At 49.8% G+C, this 20,892-nt stretch overlaps 1 pseudogene; it reads right to left on the bottom strand.

The window, feature by feature from the left end:
- Positions 1-14,761, bottom strand: part of LOC144148367 (uncharacterized) — a 40,552-nt pseudogene extending 25,791 nt beyond the window's left edge.
- Positions 14,762-20,892: the final 6,131 nt, after the last annotated feature.

The raw sequence follows: 20,892 nt of genomic DNA, 5'->3' as shown, positions 1-20,892 counted from the left end.
CTTAGCTTAAAAAAACGACTTTTAGAGAGAAGTGTTCAAGCTGACAGGGGTAATGTGAACAACATTAATAATAAGTAGTGAACCACGTTGACGCTTATAACGAGTTTATAGAGCTTAGCAGGGCGAATAATTAACAAAAACGGAATAAGCAAAAGAAACGAATAGGAGAGTCCACCGAAAAAGAATAACGATGGCCGTCTGCGGGTACAGGAAGACACCCGAAGGAAAACTTCACCAGCCAGAGACAAAACGATACAAAGCTAAGGAAAAACAAAGAGGATCACCGAAATACTGGAACCAGTGTCAATAAGGGCATCTACACAAACACCTTCAACGAAAACTGACAACATGTTCGATGAACGCTTCGGAGGCATTGTAAGTTACCCACGTGATGCAGTTTCCCCTCCCAAAACTGCATTAACTAGTTTTCCGAGTGCTGGTCGGTGACGTAGGTCGCAGGCCGAAGGGGCGACAGCGCCCCACGGCCTGGCGATGGTGAGAGGCGTCGCGTATCGCGCGGCCTTCGAGGAAGGTCGGTTGGTGGCTTAGGTGGTGATGGTGAACGGCGTGAGAAAGGCGGGTGTGTACGCTTCACGTAGTCGAAGTAATTCGGGCGTGCATAATCGCGTTCGTAGGCTGCGTAGCCGCGTCGTTTGTCACGTTGGCGCCTTCGACAAAATCGGGAGATGTGGCCCCGGATGCCACAATAATAGCAGACTGGCCGGCCAACGATGGGGTCGTGGTGTGGCGGGAAATAAGTCGACGTGGTTTGCAACCGAGGCATGGCGGCCACATAGCCGGGCGGGGCCTGTGTCGTAATGGGACTGAGCGGCACAGAATACGGAGCAGCTACATCCGAGTAAGATGGCGTTACCACAGAAACAGGTTGGGTGGAAGGTGGAAGTACGGGCATAGCCGCGAGCTCCTCCTTAACGATATCCCGTAGGCCAGGCACGGAAGGAGCTTCGCGGACACAGTGTGCGCACCGGGAAATATTGGCATGCATCTCCTCGCGAATTATAGAGCGTATTACCGCACGCAGGTCTTCAATTCCCAGATGGTGGGTAGGAGCCCTGTCTTGACGAAGGCGGATGGACTGTAGTTCGTCGAGTGGCTTACAAGTGGAGATCACGTCCGACACGGTTGTGGGGTCCTGCGTTGCCAGTGTGGTGAACGCGAACTCACCGATTCCTTTCAGAACGTGGCGTACACGGTCAGCTTCCGGCATGTTATGGTCGGCGCGACGACATAGCGCCAGAACGTCATCGATATATGAGGTGTACGTTTCATGCGCCTGTTGCACTAGGGTCTGGAGTTTCTTTATCGCGCTGTCGCTCCGAGCTTTAGAAGAGCTGAAAATCCGGTGGTACTGAGCAACGAAATCGGACCAGTCGGTGATGGTATGCCGGTTATTTAGATACCACGTCTCGGCAACTTTGGTCAGGGAGAACGGAACATTTTGCCGCTTGAGGTTATCGTCCCAGCGGTTGAATGTGCTCACCCTGTCGTAGTTGTCCAGCCACTAGTAGGCATCATCGTCACGCAGGCCAGCGAAGAAAGGAGGGTCACGCTGGGGGCTGGTTATGATGCACTGGGGGGTTGGTGGAGCCGTGCCGTTCACCGATTCTAGCGTCATCGCTGTAGTTTCCGGCATTAAGCGGCGACGCGAGCGGGGCTCCAGTGGGGAAGCTTGAGAGGTGGATTACGGGACCGAAACGCACCTTCCACCACTTGTAAGGCCGACGGTAGGCGAAGACAGACCAGTACGCGCAAACCGCTTTATTCGCAGACCGAGCTGCCAGGCACCAAGATGGCGACCGAACCAAGTTGCCGATGATGATAGTTCGAGAAGGTAAAAGAATCGGTGATGATGAGTATATACAGAGATGAAGAAGCCGTGGCCGCAACCGGGCGCCATTGATGATTGCATTCCACTGGGACATTGCATTCAGCGCTCGAAACTTCCACAAACGAGGCTACCACTAATCTCACAATATAGATATATATATATATATATATATATATATATATATATATATATATATATATATATGCGTAGGATGGGGTGATGGGACGAGTAAAAATGTACTGTACACGAGAAGACTAATGGGTTATGAGCGAAACCTTATTACGTTTCGGATTCGGGCAAATCTTCGAAGGCTTGCCCCAAGCCAAAAAGTTAATAAACTTTCGTACGTCACCCGTTAGTCGTCGCGTATATATATATATATATATATATATATATATATATATATATATATATATATATATATCACGCCCTGAATACTGTGCTTGAATTTTGTGCGTTGTCTTTTTTTTGTTTTTAATATGCCACGTGTGTTCTTTCCTCACTCCCGAATAAAAATCAGTGGCTGCTTATCTACCCTTGAGTGACCCATGCGTAAAGGAAGTCCCGCAATGTGGTGAGTATATTACCACATTTTTTTTAAATGGTTCACACAATCCTGAGAACGGTATTTCTTAGGCAGCAGTAATACGCATACGTCCGCGCTCTTTCTGTCGCACAACTCGTGGGGAAAAGAGGCGAATTGAGTACCTAGAACCAATTAAAAATGCATCGCCATTTCTGGTTGCGCACTAGGGAAATCTGAGCATATTCTTCCACCAGGATCTAACACTCCAAAAGATCCTTGCTCTGAAGTCGACAACTTTGGAAACGGCGATTCGCCAGCATAGCTTTCGGTACATATTTATTCACCGTGGGTGGGTGGGGGGAGGTAATAGACATTTTTATTAAATTGTCTGGCTTCTTCGGTTGCATAAAAAAAAAACCACGTACCACCATGAAAACCAATTGCCAGTGAAAAAATAACAGCTTTACTCTTAGGGTCACAGAAACCAATCCGACCAAAAAATATTTAAGCAACGCCAAAATAATTGCTGCGCATTTCTTGCTCGTCGTATCCATACAAGTTTTCGTAAACAAAGTTTTTTTAGGCAGCACAAAACAGTTAGTAGGCGATTATGGTCTTGTGCTATTTTCATTTGTTGCTATACCGAGTGTTTTATTACGTAGCGGTCCCTTAAATAACAACGAACAATTGTTCCTTTAGCAAACGCTCTGTTGTTCTATTGCGTTAAACCCGTATTGTTTCTTTCGTATCATTTCTTATTTTGATGCAAAACTCGTCAATAATAAAATACTATTGCAACACTACGTCATTTACTCTAGGTAACATCTGAATTACTTTAGTGGATGAACACATGGCACTGAACACTCCATGTTTGCTATCCTTCTGTATGAAGCGCACTTTTTAACCGAAAATATTTTTAAAATGTTACAATAAAATAAAATTACAATCAAAAGCCTCCAAACCGACCGCTCCCAACCGCTCGTAATATATTTTAAAATTTCAGCAAAGAAGGCAATGTGTTGTTTTTGCGTGTTCGCTGATGAGTACCTGTTGTGTGCCTAATTACACACATAAATTCTCATAAAATTATAAAATACATAAACAAATAAAAGCAATCAGCCCTACACCTGCGTTATGTGTTGCATAACGATTACGTATATTGCCATGTTTGCCTCCTAGTTCACCTCTTTCGACGCACATATCCCAAATTGTCTGCTACGAGCATTTCCCCAAAAAAAATTTTGGGGAAGTTAATTTGGAGGATTCTTGCGGGTAAATTCCAAAAACGCATTTTTTATGTGTATATACACCCAAATCACATTTTTTTGCCGAAAGATACAATTTCTGCCCCAGGGCGGCTGCAGAGCCCTGGTCGAATTTCTCCATTGGGCGGCGGTAGATGTTATATTCGGAGATGTCAGTGCTGCGGACACCACCCGTTCAGGATAGCGAATTTTGTACCCGTTCAGGAGGTTCACTGGTCTTAAAGGAGCCATGAAGAGAAAATGCAAGTTGGTTTTATTCGAAAGATTTCGTGTTTTATACTGCCCCCAGCGCTTGTCCGGATACAAACGGTGCTCTATTCACTGAGAAATTAAACAATTTAGGTTAAAATTTTGATTTTCCCGCTCAATCGTGCGTTTTCGTGGCCCCAAGTGACATCACGGGAACCGACCGCTCTGCAGCCTAGAGTACCTTCATTCACGCATCCGCCGTACAGGGTAGAGACACGTAACGCTGGCGCCACCATGTTCGGTTGCTCGCTCGCCGCCGAAGCAAGTCATTGTGTTAAAACCGCGCTAAAATTATCGCCGCAACGCGGTTTACTGAAGAAGTTTGAATCATATTTTCTGTTTCGCGTTGCTAGGTCTCGTGGGAAACGAAAAGAATAACGCGTTGAGCCCGTTGGCCCAATTGCGGCGGCACGGGACCGTTCAAAGGTTGTCTCCACCCTGTACAGCGGTGTTGGTTTGTTACCGCGTTTCTTTACGTTCCGTAACCTAGATGGCGCCACCATACCGTGGCAAGCGTTTGGTTTGTTTTTGCCCGCATTTAAACCTGGCTTGTTTTTGTTCTGGGAGAAAATATTCGTTCCCTGAAACAGTGCTCGCTCGACAAATGGGGTCACGTAAGACACCGTTGCTTGCGTCAATCGGCCAGTGTCGTCTGAGACAACCCCAAGCCCCGTAGTGCTGTGCAGCTAAACCAAAGCATGCTGTGCGCAGTACGAACAGCAGAACGCATCAGTACTTCTATGTTTACATGTGCTTTCGTAACTTCCACTGTTTGTCCCATCATTCTTATTGCTTTGTAAAGAATGTGCCCTAAATTTAAGCGCAAATCGCTCGTTCGTCTAGTTTCTAAGCTCTACCTAATTTGCGTCTGCTTCTGCCAGCCTCCGCCAATCGCAGAGCTTAGCCCATGTGACATCACAGGTTCTGTTGCGGGAAATGAGCTGGTGGGTCGCATGACCATTCCCGTTTTTCATAATTATGTAGCTTATTTGAGCGAAGTTTACGTTAAAAGTGGTGTCAGTATGATTCTAGCGAGACAATCTTTTGAATGAACCAAACTTGTGTTTTCTCTTCATGGCTCCTTTAAACCTATTTCATTGGTTATTTTCACCAACTGCAATGAAACTTGGCTACCTGGTGTAGTTTGGTGTGCTGATCTCAAATCTGCACTTATTTTGTTTCTGTGCCATTTATTTTTTAGTATAATTAACATTATAGGATTTTTTGCATAATCAGTAGCAAAAAGCCTAACTTACTGAATGTTGAATTCTGCACCCTAAAAGGGACTAGAAAGCTTAAGAAACACAATGGTAGCAGTACATTTTTGATCAGGCCACCAGTAGTCATTTTATGGCAGTTTAAAATTTGTCGTTCAAAACTTGGATACCATGAGATAGGGTTCCGACAAAGAAACCAAAAAGTTTTTTTGACACATATAATAAAAATTCTGTTTTTACCATTGTGAGCTTTGCACATTCTGCTCTATAATACAATAAGAAATATTTTTTGTGTGTCCTGAGAGCTGAAATAGCGCTTCCGCAAGTTTGCAAAACGGCCAGAATCAGTGTTTTGAGAAAATGAGGAAAGAAGCAGCAGAGTTGTTTTCAGTTTTCAGTGAGAGTGGAGGCACCGGATTGGCGATTCTTGAAAGCTCGCTGCATGCCGTCACCTGACCTGTGCTCTCGTGTCGAAACAAATTGTCGACGGCGGTCTTTTTCAGCCATACGCTGAGGTTGAGGTCCAGTTCCTTAAGAATGGCAGCCAAGGCTCTTTCGTTGCCTGTGTTGAACTTCAACACCGCCTCAGCCACAGCAGCTTGCACGGTGAACAGCGACGCGTGGTTCTCCTTGGGTGCCACGGCCTATATCATGGAGTGGAGGAACTCGTTTGAGTTCTGCGTTTTGCCTTGCAGGCAGCGCTGCAGGAGCTTTTCGTCCGAAAGGCGCTCGTACACAGGGAGGAGAGCCTAGCAGACGTGAGGTGGCAGGTTGTATCAGTGTTTTGGTGCGGGCTCCCCCTTCGCCTTGACATCGTTCTGCTTGCACTGTTAAGTTCAGGCTCCTCATTTAAATAATGAAACCCGCCGGTGGCTCATGTATCAGCGTCGCCTCCGCTGGTAGCTGCTATATTGTGTCCCTTTCATCCAGCCACACGGACGCCAATTTCGGAGCCGCGGAGAGTGTGTTTTGCGCCCGTCCTTTTGTCTGTCAAAAGACGGGGACGCTTAGCCGGACTACCTCTGGCGCGTCTCAGGTGGCTAGGTTATTCCTCATGTCGAGCTCACGGGAAGCCAAAGGATCGTGTCTCTTAGTGTAGAAATGAGAGCGCGGTGAAAGTTTGGAGAATCTGCGACGTCGGCGGAGGTCCTGGTCGTTGACGGGTCGTTCGCCTTTTGATGGTCGTATCTTTCTCTGGGTGTGTAGGGATCGCTCAGATAAGAAATATTGTTAGTTTTACCTGCACTGTCATTCTACCCCTTGTAGTTAGTTTTCTTTTGGTGTGTGTGTGCATGTTTTGGTTGCGTTCAGCTGTCGCAAGGCATGTAATTTGCGAGTCGCGCATCTGGGCGGTTTCAACGCTGTCTTCTTGCGAAGTAGAGGTGCTGGTAGAGCATGGTAGGGAGTTTACCTCTGGGCACAAAGGCGAGTATCTCAAATTATTTGCACTCGTTGGCAGTTGGTCATGGTGGGCCATGGAATGTGCAAGTGGGGCCCCCTTGTGGCGTGGCGCTTGTGTGCAAACTACTGTCTGAAGTACAGAAAAATGAACTTTCAGTACATCGCATGTGGACAGCAAGTGAACCGCAACCGGGACGTACAATCTGTGTCGCATTGCAAAAGAACCGGCGTCCGCGAGTGCGGGAAGAGAAATTTCTTTAAACGTTTTGTTATTGGTACAGGAGTAGCCTCATTTTGTGCGTTTGGGTTTGTTTGGGTGTCTGTTTCTCTCCTTAGAGTGAAAGAACGTGCCTACATGCGCTGAACAGTAAAGAGTGGATGGAGTCATTCATTCGTTGTCAAGTTTGAACATTTCTACTCTTCGTTGGGTTGGTTGCCTTTAATGGTAGGAGGTGCCACGAGTTTGTTCTCACGGGCACTGTAGTTGAGCTCTTTCGTTTATTGTTTGATGTTGCACCATCCACGGCTAGGCCATGTCAGTAAGTGTGCCGTGTGGTATTTGTTGTGAGTGCAGTTGGCCGGCTGCTTGGGTTGGTAGCGTTGGTGTGTGCTCTTATTTGGTTGTAATGTCTTAGGCGACAGAGAATGTTATTACCGTGCCTATTACCAGCGATGTTGCGCGTACGACTCTCGTTATTGCTTGAGTGTGTTTTGTTCACTTCTTGCTCTGCAGTAAGAGATAACGTGCAGTGAGAGGTAATGTTGTACGTACAGCTAGTGTACAAACAAAATTCTTAGTGCGGAGGTGTTAGGTTCGGGCTCCTCATTCAATTAATGAAAGCCGCCGGTGGATCATGTATCGGCGTCACCTCCGCTGGTAGCTGCTATCCCGTGTCCCTTTAATGCAGCCGTACTGACGCCAAATTCGGAGCCGCGGAGAGCGTGTTTTGTGCCCGTCCTTTTGTGTGCCAAAAGACGGGGTGCTTAGCCTGTGTACCTCTGTCGCGTGTCAGGTGGCTGGGTCATTCGTCATGACGAGTTAACGGGAAGCAAAATGATCGTGTCTCTTATTGTCAAAAGGGCATGCGGTGAAAGTTTGAAGAGTCTGTGATGTCGGCGGAGGCGCTGGTCGTTGACGGGTCGTTCGCCTCGACGACGATCGCTTGGGCCTAAAGCGCCTCTTCCCGGAGGACAGACGGCAGGCGACGGCATCCTTAGTCTGGGAGGGGATTAGCAGCAACTCCCGCATTGTCCCGACGCATGCGAAGATGAGGGGGCAAGGCAGACGTGGGGAGATGGTAGCCCCGCAAAGACCGGTGTAAGCCTTTGTCTTGGCCGTTGAGCAGAGGCCGCCCTCTAAACGTAATGGTGTGTCCACTCCGTGCGGTCAGTGACTTTGGGACGCAGAGGTTCTGTATTAGCTTGTAGGGTGCAATAGCGTGCGTGGGAAACACAGTATGAGTGTATAGGAGAGAGTGTTGGGTCACGTGACCGCAGGTGGGGACAGGTGTGTAATTAGCTGGTTCCTGTGGCCAATCATTGGTTTGTAATAATTGTTTTGAAAGATTTTTCTCTCTTTCTGGAACGCCTGTTTTTGTAGGCGGGGTTTTTGGTATCAATACCAATGTTAGGTTTTGTCCAAGGTCGGTCGAGTGAGATCTAGCAGTATGGATCTTGGCCGAACAGGCTGCTGCTGGCAGAGTGACAATGTAACCGTCATTCTCACCTGCTGTGAACTTCGACTGAGGTAAATAGTGCAAATAAACCGAATATCCAGCAAGGAAGGCAGTCCTCACCCCTCACCCGCTTCAAGCATCGGTCGTCGGTCATCGGAGTGAGTCCAGATCGTCCTCCCGGTTCGCGAATCAAAAGGACATCATTATTTTGTCTGCATCGGTCACCAGAAGATGCAGAGGCGAAATCTAACTGGCACCATGAGACCGGGCCTTGTGGTCACAGCCCGTGGTTGTACGTGGTGTCATTCGAAGTGATGTGGTGGTACGTGGCCATCACCGGTTTGTGCATGGCTCTGACGTCGCCACTGTGCGATTTCAAATCCCAGCCGTAATACGAACTCAGCTTAGTGCCAAGGTCGCCAGTTACCCGACCCTTGTCACCAAGCCTCTCATATGCTGGACCCATACCTTTTGCTAGCAGGTTGCACAGGGAGGTTCCCATCCTCTTCTTCACATGATTGACACAGTCTTCCTTGGTAATTAGAACAAAACCGTACACTTTGGCATACAACAACGCCAAGTAAGTGAGGCTGTCACCGTCTGACAGAATTGTCGTGTACCTCAGGTTGTGCCGCTGCAGTGACCTCTCAAAGAGGAGGAGACTGGCCTCCACCTCCACCTGACCAGCCTTCTTTTCACTGTTTTTTTTTTGACAGACGTGATTATCTTTCCAAGCTGGTAAGCGGGGTCGCCTACCTTTGGCCCGTGCTCGCACCCAGCACAAACGTTGCTCAAGACGACGAAGTCCAGAACTAATCCGGTAAAGAGTTCGATGACTACGACGACGCCGATGTGAGACGATCGAGTGGCCTCGCGTCAATCGGGACCCGTCGTATATAAAAGAAATGTTACTGGGGTTCCCAAGTTGCAGGTCGTCGTACAGCTTTTTCACTGACCGCGCCCTTGTGGCTATCACGTTGTCGGCAGCACGAGTCGCAACGAGCGCAAGCTTCTACTTCAAGTAGCCTTGCCACGTTTTGGTGTGCAGCCACGGTGAAAAATGTTCATTGTAGCGAACACATCGTTCAGCACGGTTTGGCGGTTCCCTGTCGTCCGCATGGCTCGCGCGGCGAGAACGTTCAGGCCAAACGAATTCACCTTCTTATCACTCTTCGCACGAGGAGAGCTCCACACCGAGACAGTATCAACGCACGTCGCACACGCGATTACCATCTGTATGGAAAGGCCATACGCCCGCTCGTCTCTTGTAAATGTCAAGCTGTCACCGCAAACTCTGCACTTCACAACCGACAGCAACACGTTCATGCAGTCTAAACTTGCAATCACGAAGCTCCTTTTGTCAGTTGGGCCGGGAGGGGCGTCGTCGGCCCTAGTGACCAAGTTTAATTTCCGTTCAGTTGCAGGAGTTGAATAGAGCGCTTTCAACTGTCCTCGGACAAACACCTCTCTCTGCAGCACATCTTCGTGGTACAGCATCACTGTTTCGCGTCGAATACGGCCGCTTTCCGTCGCATTTCCCCTGGCTGTTGGAGCTGTTAGACCTACCTCGTCGGCGATGGCTTCTGCGCAGCTCGTCAGGACCGGCGCTTTCCTCTGCAACTGCAGGGCACTTTTGGAAGTTGTACACTGACCGCTTTCTTTTTTTTCCGAGCTTGTGCCTCTTAGCAAATTTGCTCCCAGTGTTTGACATCGCTCTTGGCTTGTTGTGAGAACACGATAACCAAGATGGAGCTGCCTCGGATGCGGTCGCTACCTCAGCAGACGATGCACGTACCAGGCTCTACCAATCAGGAAGCAGCATTCGGTCACGTGCCTTCGTTCAGCGAATAGGATTGCCTGTTGTGGGGTTCTTTTGGCGCCGTTTTTATATTCAACCAATGGCTGCACGGAGGCGTTTGGGGCATGAAAATAAAGAAAAGGCGTTCTTTCAAACGGTACCAATGTTGCCGCGATTCGCCATACAGGGCGGCCGCCACACCAGGTGATTGGTTGGTTGGTTGGTTGGTTGGTAGGCGGCCGATGGGGCGGTCCCTATTCTCGGGGCCCGTATGTTTCCAGCACCTCCAAGACACGAACCACGAGGGCTATGAGGGTCGCCACGGTAGGGCTGGACCGCAAGATCTCACATCGCTCTCTGGGTGAAGGGTTGGGTGAGGTGAGGGAGGTGGGTGGTGATGGGGGTGGAATCTGTAGGGTGGGCGTCTTGAGGTACGTGTACTCTGCAATGACGTGACGCAGTGTCTCTTTCTTGTTTGCAGAATGGGCACGTATTATCATATTGATTTGGAAACATTTTATGTAGCATTGTTGGATGTACTTATGACCCTGCCTGTTTTCCTCGCAGTATTGTGTGCCCTTTTCGTGTTAGTAAACGGTGAGTCTCTGGTAGTGTACACCGATCCTCTGTGCACATCTGTGTACTGTCTGTGTAGCTCGTGACCGGCATGGGGTCGTCCTCCCCATCCGCTAGGCTCCTCGTGTGCCCAGCGTGTCATCTCTCGGGCGTGGTAGTTAGCGATGTTGTTGCCAACTAGTGAGAGTGAAGTGGGGTCCACACGAGCTCGACGGCTTGTCGTGGTGTCTCTTTCTTGTTTACGATCGCTAGTGCCAAGGAAGAGATGGAGCCTCTTCGGTAGCTGCTATATGCCTTCTTGCTATCCGTCACCACAACCTCGACGCCAGGTTGAACGAGCGCCAAGGCTATGGCCACTTCTTCCGCAGTCGTGGATTCCCTGGTCCTCGTCGATGCCGAGACGACCAGTCGGTCTGTCTTTGTCACAACCGCTGCCGCGCGGTCGCTGCCATTCTGGAGGGAAGCGTTTTCGTAGAGGGCGTGGGAGTTCCCCCCAATCTTCGCACTAGAGCTGTTGTCCTGGCTTTTCGTCTGTCGTCGTCTACTCCCGGTGTAATGTTTCTAAGCAGAGGCTTCGATCTGAGCGCTTCCCGCCGAGCGCTCCGCATGCGCGTCGCGTCGAGGCGCAGCTGCGCGTATCTCTCCCGTACCCTACTCGATCTCAGCAACAGGTGCGGCGGTGCGGGAGGAGCGCGTCTGTGCTCGCATGTGTCGTAGCTACCCGTGCGCTGTGTCGCGCTCAACAGTAATGGCGTGAGGGCGTGTACACATGATAACGGCGGGGTGGGTGCGTGGAAAGTTGGCGCGCTTGTGTACGGAAGTGTGGTCATCGCGTCTCTACCCCGTACTCCTCTCCCTGAAATGCGGGCGGTGTGTATATAACCGACAGAGCGCGCGTTCGGAATTCAGTCAAGGGCGTCTTTGCTTGGCTTTCGCTTGACTTGACTCTTTGCTTGACTCGAGTAGATGCGATGGAAGCAACGTCTTCACCAGTTACGCAATCGCACGACCCCTCCTCAAAGACCCCATGACAGTCCACTTTAGCGACCACAAATCAGTCATCCGCTCGATCCAATACAACGACGGCACCAACCAATAAAGACAGACTTTAACTTTACACTCCTTGCCTTCGCTTCTCCTTCATTCAATAAATAAGAATAATAAAGACGAAATAACAATTAAGCATTCCCAAACCATACCCAATTACGCAACATTTACGCGATACCCCCATCACTCTGTGATGCACTTACTCGAGTTCCTCCCGTGGGAAGATGCGGGCGGGTTTTTTTCTGGTAGTTTACTTATCGTTAGTTTGGGTTCGACTGTCCATCCCAACTTCTGGAGTACCTGTCTTCAGTGCTGGGTCTGACTAAGCCGTACTCTCTGACTAGAAAGGTGGGTCTCCACAAGTTCGTCGACGGTGTTGTGGACCCTCATCTGATACAAGCGCTTTGTTGATGAGATATGGAGAGTCCCAGAGCCTGTTTTACTGTCTTTCATATTAGTACGTTTAGTGCCTCTCGCTGTGTTCTCGTCATCTGCAGGTACGGTGCTGAATACGTAACCCGCGAGATGACGAAGGCCCTTACCAGACGAATGGCGTCGTCTATCTTGATGCCACGGTTGCAGTTTGGTACTCGCCGGAGCATACCCAGCTCTTGCTCGGTCGTTGTCCGGACCTTAGCGATCGCTGCGTCTGCTTTCACGTATTTCCGTATTATCAATCCCAGAATACCACACTGTTGGGTTGGCTTGACTTCCACTCCATCGATTTGGACAGTGATATTGCATCTTGTCTGGTTGTTGACACCCGGTTGGACGAGCAAGAGCGCGGACTTCTGCGGTGTGCAGCTCAGGCCGCACGATTTGGCGTATTCGTGTACCATTGTGGCTGTTGTAGTGTTTCCTCCATCCAACCTTCAGATGCGGCTCTTGTCGTCCATGCCGTAATGCCATCTGCCTAGATGGTGTGGTGTATTCCTTCGATCTGCTCTAATAGCCCTGCCAGGGGTAAGAGCGCCAGGTTGAAAAGCAAGGGTGAAATCACCGACTCTTGTGGAGTGCCTCTTTCCCCGAATGTTATGTGGTCTCATTTCGGTCGCCGATTGCTATTGTCGCAGTCCTGTCCGTGAGGAAGTCTTGAATGTACTTGAATGATCTGTGCCCGCACCCCGTCTTGTTGAGGTTTCGCAACACGCTGGCGTGCGTCACGTTGTCGAACGCTCTTTGAGGTTTAAGGCTAGGATGCCTCTCGATTAGTTTTTCGTGGCTTTCTTGACTACCAACTCGTGGAGCCGCACCATGACGTCCGGCGTTAGAAGGTGTTTTTGCAAGCCAAACATTGTAGCTGGAATTTGTCCTGTATCTTCCAGGTATCCCTGTAGCCACCGTAGCATCATTCGCTCCATAACCTTTCCGCGCAGGAGGTCAGCGATATCAGGCGCAGGTTGTCTACTGACGGCGGCTTCTCTGACTTCGGTATGAATCTTATTTCCGCCTCTTTCATTTTGTATGGTAGCTTTGAGGTCTCCGAGGCGTTGTTGATATACCTAAGGAGTTCGCTCGCTGTCTTGCCGCACAGGTTGGAAAGATGCTTTTATGTTATGGTGTCCGTCCCTGGTGCGCACTTCTTGTTGCCTTCATCTATTGCCGACCAGAGCTCCGCCTTGGTGAAGGGTCGGTCTAGCTCGCCGTTTTCCCGTCCCTCATACTGTTCTGGTATTAGGTGAACTCCTTTTTCAGTCTGCAGGTATCTCCTCTTGGTTGCCCTGAAGAGTTCGCTTTCGCTACCGTCGTACGTGTTGAGTACCTTGGTAAGGTTTTGTTTGGTTGCTGTCTTGCTCTGTGCCGGGTCTATAAGGTGGCATAGTAGCTTCCACGTCTTTCCCGCCGATAGGTGTCCCTGGAGTTCTTCGCACATCTTCTGCCAGTTCTCTCTACAGAGCTTCGTTGGGTATTCTGCAATCTGCTTGTTCAAAAGGGCGATGCGTCGTTCTAGCATCCTGTTTCTTTGCTGGCGTTTCCATCTGCGAGTCAGCGAATGTCTAGCTGCCCACATGTTGGACAGCCTGGCGTCGACGAACGGTGTGTCCGTCGTTGTCGTGATCTTTTGGGTGAACTTACGGAGTCTTTCTTGCTGTTTCTTTACCCACTCCTCGTACTGTTGTAAGCTATGCTCGACCTCTGCTCCTGTCTTCTCGGCCGCGTCATTGCCTTCTCGAGTGTACTTCCGTATCTTGTCCCACTCTGTAATCCATGCCTTGCCCAGCTCGGCCCGGTATTGGGACCGTGGACTTCGATGCTTATGATTTTGTGGTCAGTTCCCATATCGACGGATCGCACCTCCACTCCGCTTCGAGTGTCCCCGCCATCCATGTTAAAGCGGGTGTGGTGTCGTTAGTAACATTGTTTCCGCTTCTGGTGGGGACACCTGGCTCGTTATGGAGTGTGAGGTCGTACTTTTCCATCGCTTTTATGAGTTCTTTGCCTCTCTTGACGCCATCTTGTAGCCCCACATTCGGTGCGGTGCGTCGAAGTCACCTAATACAAGGAGCGGTCTGTCTTTCGCTAGCCGTTTAGCTTCCCTCACTGCCACGTCAAAATTGTAGTAGTGCTTTCTCCGGGTGTACAGTACACATTCAATATGAACATGTTCCTTGCACTTCCGATGTCGTGTGCGTGTATCTCTATAAGCGTAGGCTCGCATCCTTGTTGCGCCGTGATGTGCTGGGTTGCTGTCACGGTGTTGCGTACGAGGATTGCTGTGCTTATTTCTGACGGGTCTGTGTATGTTATGTATCCCAGTCGGCGCGGCTTCTCTCTGGTCTCTTTCAACGCTATGACTACCGGTTGCCGTTGTCGATCTTGACTTCCCATGTGCAAGATGAGTTCCTCATACTTATCCCTTATACTTCTGCAGTTCCATTGGTAGATGATCGATACTTCCCTGCCACCTATACGCTTCTGCGAACGTCTATTGTTGTGGTTAAGCGTCATCATTTGTGTTATTACCTAAGCGACCTCGCATCTTCACGATGGTCTCCTTGAGTCTTCCTGCCGTTTCCTTCTTGAGGGATGCGTATCGGTTGCGGACCTCCATGGCGTTCACCCTGGCTGCTAGGCGATCGTGTTTTGCCTCAAGTGTGGTCATGCAGTCTTCTAGTCTCCGTAGCACTGCCAGAATGGCCGTCTCTCCAGGTGACATTTGGATCGGTTCTTCTGCTCTCGGCGTCGTGTTTGTCTGCTTGTTGGTAACTGTGGGGCTTCCTCAGCCTCCATCTCCTCTTGTTTCTGCGGTCCTACGTTCTGTGTAGGCAGTGTTGCCTTGGGAACAGCAAAGTTAGGCGACCTTTTCCTCGGCATTTTGCGTTGCCATTCTCTTTTGTCACTTCTATGGTCTCCTCATGTTTGTTTGATTCTTTCTGGTGTGATTTATTCTCAGTTTTCTGTGGCCTACTCATAAGCTCGCCAATTAACGCGTTCTGCCTTTCGATAACGTTTCTTAACTCAAATATTGTTGCGTTTTCGCTCTGTTTAACTTGTAAAGGGGTAGGGGATTTGGATTGGGGTGATTCAGTGGGAGAGGAGAATTCAGGGATTTGAGCTTGTGGAGACCCATCGGGCCAGCCAACCTTTTTGTCGGCGTTCCCTCGCTGGTCTCCAGGTGCGCCCCTCCATCTCGAACATTCCCGCTCCGCCACGTTCTCCGCACCGCCTCGACGCATCGAACCGCTCCGAGCAGTCAACGCCACCCGTCCTGCTGTTTCGCAACGCCGAATCCCCGCCATCGCCGCCGAACTTGACCAGGAGCGCCCTTGACGAACACCTGCGCCGCTCTGCCCCCTGGATTGCGGTCCTCGGCTGACGCTTCGCTCACGTCGCAGCGGTGAGAACTCCTCGTTGTCATCTTGCGGTTGTTGCTGTTGTCTCTGCTTTGGCTCCCACTGTCGCCTCTTAACGACGTATGGAACCTTGAATTTGTTACCGCTCTCTCGGTTTCCGGTGGCGTGCTGTCCGCCACACAGCTAACACATAGGTTTTCAGCGTTCTTGCTGATCTTCATCGAGATTCGACTCCCCGCAGGTGACGCAGACCCTCGAATCCTGGTAGGGGCAGACGTCGCTCCTGTGCCCGACCTTTCCGCACTGCTTGCACACGTCGAAGTGATTGCGGTACAGGACGCATCGCATCAACATTGGCCCGTACTTGATGTAGTTTGGCACTTTGGCACCGTCGAATAGCACGATGACCGCTGTTGACGTGCCAGTGCGATGCGCCTGTAGCGCAGTGGGGTTGGTCGGCTTCACAATGTTCTCGTTGATGTCCTCGGAAGTATCTCCGACTTCCAGCCCCTTAATTACACCTTTCACTGTTCTTTCTGTAGCGGCCCGGTATGTCCACACTTCGTGTAATATACTCCCGACGAGCAGGTTCTTCATTTTGTTGTATAGTCCCGCTCGTCGCTGGTCCGGGGTAGTCACGACGATAATGTTGTGAGTCGCGTTATAACAGATCGTAATCGTTCGCGCTTTTTCTTTGGTCACTCCCGCTGCCGTTATTACGGCCATCATGATGGTCGTGGTTCCAGTGCGAGCTATGTTAAGGCCGCCACGTGGCCGCAGAATAATCTTCGCGTTTTCCCTAAGCAGTGCTGGCATGCGTGCTAGCCACGTCATTGCCACTGTCACTCGCTTCGCATGGCTTGCTCGTTCTCGGGGTCGGGATTGATGTTCTGTCGAAATGGACTCACCGCCTTTCGAATCAGTGCTGACACGCTTGGCGCGCCGGCCGTGGTCCGTCCACCTCACCGTGTCGCCGGGCAAAAGGTCTTTGCCGGGCACTTCAACGCTTCTCCTCTTTCATGGCTGCCGAGTTGCAGTCCCATTGTTGTTGTGGCCGTACCGACGTCCCCTTCCTTTGCTAGATCCATAGCGCACCGGCGGAGGCTGCCCGCTGGGGTCCGGACCGCCGGAGACGCCACGCTTAGGCTTAGCTAGATCTGACCGCCGGAGGCGGTCAGATCTAGCTAAGCCTAAGCGTGGCGTTCGGTACAAAAAAGTCCAATAATTCCCTAAATCCGGCCTCCTCCCCATTGAATCCGGTGTCAAGTCGCAGCGGATGATGTTCTGCGACTCGTCGAATACTTTAAAACAGCGCAATTCAAGATTTCAATGCGGAAACAGGCATTTCCTTGAGAGCCGACGTGGAACGCGCCCGCTCGCTTCGGCGACCGCCCACCAGGTGAAAAACTCGGCGTTTTCGCACCGGCTTCAACGAAAATTCAGCTCCCACGCGCGTTAAAATCAATATCACGTTGTAAACACTGCTTTAGGAGGCAAGAAATTTCGAACACAAGTACATCAGAGTTGCAGAATCCGAAAATCTTCTTCCCAAAAATGGACCTTTTCGCGATTATTCGGCTGGTAAGACCCGTGTCGCCCCTTAAAATACAGCCTTAAGACTTCTAAAAAATTTTGACGCTCACAATTTTTCTTTATTTAAGAGAGCTTGAGGGAACAAACGAAACGTTTTCTCGCGACGAGCTTCCAACGGGGTTTTTCTCGAAGGCTCGTGGCGGACCTGGGTTTCTTGGGTGCTTATACAAATATTTGGTCGTCGATTTTACTACCACCACTGTTGACGTTTCGTACTGCGAGTTTGAATTACACCATCATCCCGTTTATCGCGTGCGTAACTTTGTTGTTACAGTCGGGCACAAGGAGCTGCACAATGAGCTGGGAGCGGCCGAAGGTCGCTCGCCGCCTTTGGTACGCTCATGATTATTGCTCTTAGAATTCTGCTTAGTTCATTTATGGAACACGAAACCACATTGGAGGTGTACCGGCGCCAATCTTTTCGAATGGTGTGTTAAGTAAAGGTTTAAGTTCGTTGTTTCTTGCTTCGATGCGCCGATGTTGTGGCCTGTAGAAGTCTTCCGATGATCTGCGTTGGGGCCAGATGATTGCGGCACTGATGACACGACGGTAATGTTGTTGAGGGTTTTTAAAACTGTATATTTAAGCGAACGAAGTATACAGGATATTTACAGACTGAAATAGACAGAGTAAGGAATAAAGTGGGGTTCTAGGTCAGCTAAGACTTTGCGCACGCGGCAGCCCCGTCAGCGACGGACCCTGACGTAAAACTACCCAATTGGTGAGATCCTCCCTAGCCTGGCCTACTGGCTGGCCTACTAGCCTGGCCTACTAGCCTGGCAATACGCCGGCCGTGGATAGGCGGAAGAAAACTATCAAAAGCAAAAGAAGGAAAATATCAAAAGCAAACAAATACAACAAACACTCAAAAACCCGCGGAGACACGTGCAAGCGGCGGGGAATAAACTTCTACGGACGCGGCCTGCGCCGCCCGTTCCCACGATTCGCGTCCAAGGTCGGACAGCCACTGAAGCCAGCTGAAACCCATAAACATCCGTCTTAACAACCCGGTGCGTCCCCAAGATTCCCCGCCGTTGACAGGTGATGCCCCGTTAATTGGACCGTGGGACAGAAAGAGTGCGCAGGGACAACCGGACACGGCGGCCGGCTCAGGCGTCGCCTCTGCCGCACCCATCCAGGGCCGCTACGCCCACACCCTCGCACGCCTCCACTCCGCGCGCGCACGGGCCAACAAAGAGTGCACATTCCCCCAAATCTACCGCCGTCCCGCTCCAGGTGATAGCTCCAAGCCTCCCTTCTCCGGAGGCGCAGCGGAGTGAATGGCTTTTCAATTTGCTAAACGAAAACGCCGTGGGCCCGGAGCCAGCTGCCGCCAAGCCCTCGGAATGCTGTTTGAGTCGCCAGGCTACCAACATTTTCCCACGGTTGCACCATGCACTCCGGCCAAAACAATGCGACGATGCGGCTGCGGCCCCAGACAATGTTTCCTCCCACGAGCGGCGTGACCCAGAGGCCGCTTCCTCTTCACAAGCTGGATGCCATAAAGCCACTCATTCCGCATTTCACGTCATTCCACGTCACTGGCGCTTGGATCCCATACAAGTTATATCGTGCAAATAATAGATAACTCAAGATATTCTTTCTTCTGCATTTGATCTTTCTTACATGCAAAAAATGAGCTTTTTCCACCAATGTCAAACATTTCCGCGTGCGGACACAAAGACTTCGTCAATGTACTCAGACTTTCTAAGTGCGCAAGGGTTATTACAGCACTAACTGCTGTTTGGTGAAAGCACGACACAATGTCGCCCAAAAACTCAGTAGGCTACTATTCTATTGAAAACTATCAGGTGTAGGCTACCAGATCAGGTCAAGATAAGCATCTCTCATCAGGCGCAGAAGACTAGGACTTACAAAATGCCTTATAGAAAACAGAAAGGGTGGATGTCAAAATGGGGCTGTCTTGATTAGGATTAGACTTCAAAGGACCTGAAGAAGAGCCTGATAAATATTCTTATTGGTTCGCACGCAAATGTCAGTCTAATTTATTGACGAACTGATTGGTCGATTGATGAATTGATAGATGTATGGATTGATTGATGGAGCGATTGAATATTTGAATGATTTATTTACTGACTGAGTGACTGAGTCAATGAGGGATTGATTGATTGATTGATTGATTGATTGATTGATTGTGTACCGCACCCAAGCAACACCTGGTCCTTTAGGCCATCGTTGCTGGCAGGTTTTGAATTCATTTTGAGCACCTGGGCACCTTTAACCTGTGCCAAAATAACGACACATAGTTGGGTTTTCTCTTTACGTCCATCAGAAAAGCTTCCACCATGACCAGGATCGAACCCACGTCGCTGGGCTCAGCAGCAGGTGTCAGCCACTCATCCACCGGCGAGAGTCGGGTCAGTCCGAAGACCCGCTGTCAAAATGCCTTTCATATGACGATCATTCTTGTTCTGTGATTCTGTTATTCAAAAAGAAGAAGGTAATCATAACATATGTGAAAGTTCGAAGCGCTAAACCTATCACGGGGAGTTCAAATGAATTGTAGTCGGCCTGTAGAAACTACCTGTCCAGCCGTCTGCAAAAGGCATAGGTTGAGATTTGACTCTTGGGGTGTGTCATTTCCTTGGCCAATCACTATCTTTCCTTAGCACTCCTCTGGGGATTCTTGGAAGTCAGAACGTTCAGGTATGTTGTTGTCTACATAGTTTTGGGGATGATTGGTGGGCTTCAAGAAAGGGGTTTAGAGTAGGGAAGCTTCAGGGCACCATGCTTTTGGATGGACATTTCCGTTTCATTCAGTTCAATTAAGAGCCATCTATTTCTGTGGTAGATTGTTAAATTTGCTCCTAATTAGTACGATGGTTCGGCAGCCTAAACACAAAAATCTCTTGTGAACCTTTCTCTTTATAACCACCGGATTAGAGTACTGAATTTGTCGAATGCTTTTCTTCGTGGACCTCTACGTTGGGCATTCGTCAAATTGAATCTTCTTTGTGATCGAAGTGTGCAGAGCGTGCACCGCTAGTTACACTGACAAGTTCTCTTATCAGCCTGCTTGTACAAGTGTTAAAAAAGTTGTCTTGAGCACAAGAAAACTTAAATCAAAATTTACTGCCCTTCTCTTCTGTGAAGGTAGAAAACTTGAAAAGCTGGATGCAGTCTTCGTAGCGCAGAAAACGAACCACGTTTGTTTGTTATTTGCGATTGCGCATACGTACTAGCCATTTAGCTGAACGAAACTTGTTAGGACTAGCAACTTTTTTCCAGAGCACAAAGATAGGGCTGTCTGCTACCATCCCACGTCATAGGCATCTTACTCTCTGTGGACACAGCCCTATCCGCTAGACTATTCAAACACCATGCAAGTCGCTATTGACAATTTGACTTCGACGTGTAAGCTTTCTGTAGCACAACCGGAAATTGATCAATAAGGAGATGAAGCCTATGGCTTCGTGTGCACGATCACCGCCCCATTGCCTCCTCCACTCCCACACGTGCACGCTAAATACCGGCAACCGTTGATGTGCGCGTGCTTAAACCTGAAAGACACCGGTACAAGAGGGGTCGGCGGTGGCGAAATGGAACGCCGGATCGGTGCGGAGTAGAATGACGTCATTGAAAATAGTGTATGTGTGTGTGGGGGGGGGGGGGGGGGGGGGCTCGGCATATACTGCTACACAGTACAAACATGGCTGCGGCTTAGCTAAGATAAGCCTGGATATGCAACGCGGTGCCTTGATGTTGCAGTTAAGGTCTTAGTTTCATTTGCTCAGCCTTAGATTTACCAGTAATTATAACACTATTATTGCAAAGCCTGCCTTTCTAGTTGGGTAGCCCTTCCCGTATTTTCCGAGCAGAACGGTTCCCCGGGCGATATCCGCTGGGTGGTCAGACGCCACTCACCGACGATGGCTCTATG

The sequence above is a fragment of the Haemaphysalis longicornis genome, unplaced genomic scaffold (genome assembly GCF_048455015.1).
Source record: "Haemaphysalis longicornis isolate Haplotype H1 unplaced genomic scaffold, Haemaphysalis longicornis Haplotype H1 scaffold_8, whole genome shotgun sequence".
Taxonomy (NCBI): Eukaryota; Metazoa; Arthropoda; class Arachnida; order Ixodida; family Ixodidae; genus Haemaphysalis; species Haemaphysalis longicornis.
This window is presented reverse-complemented; position numbering and strand designations above follow the sequence as displayed.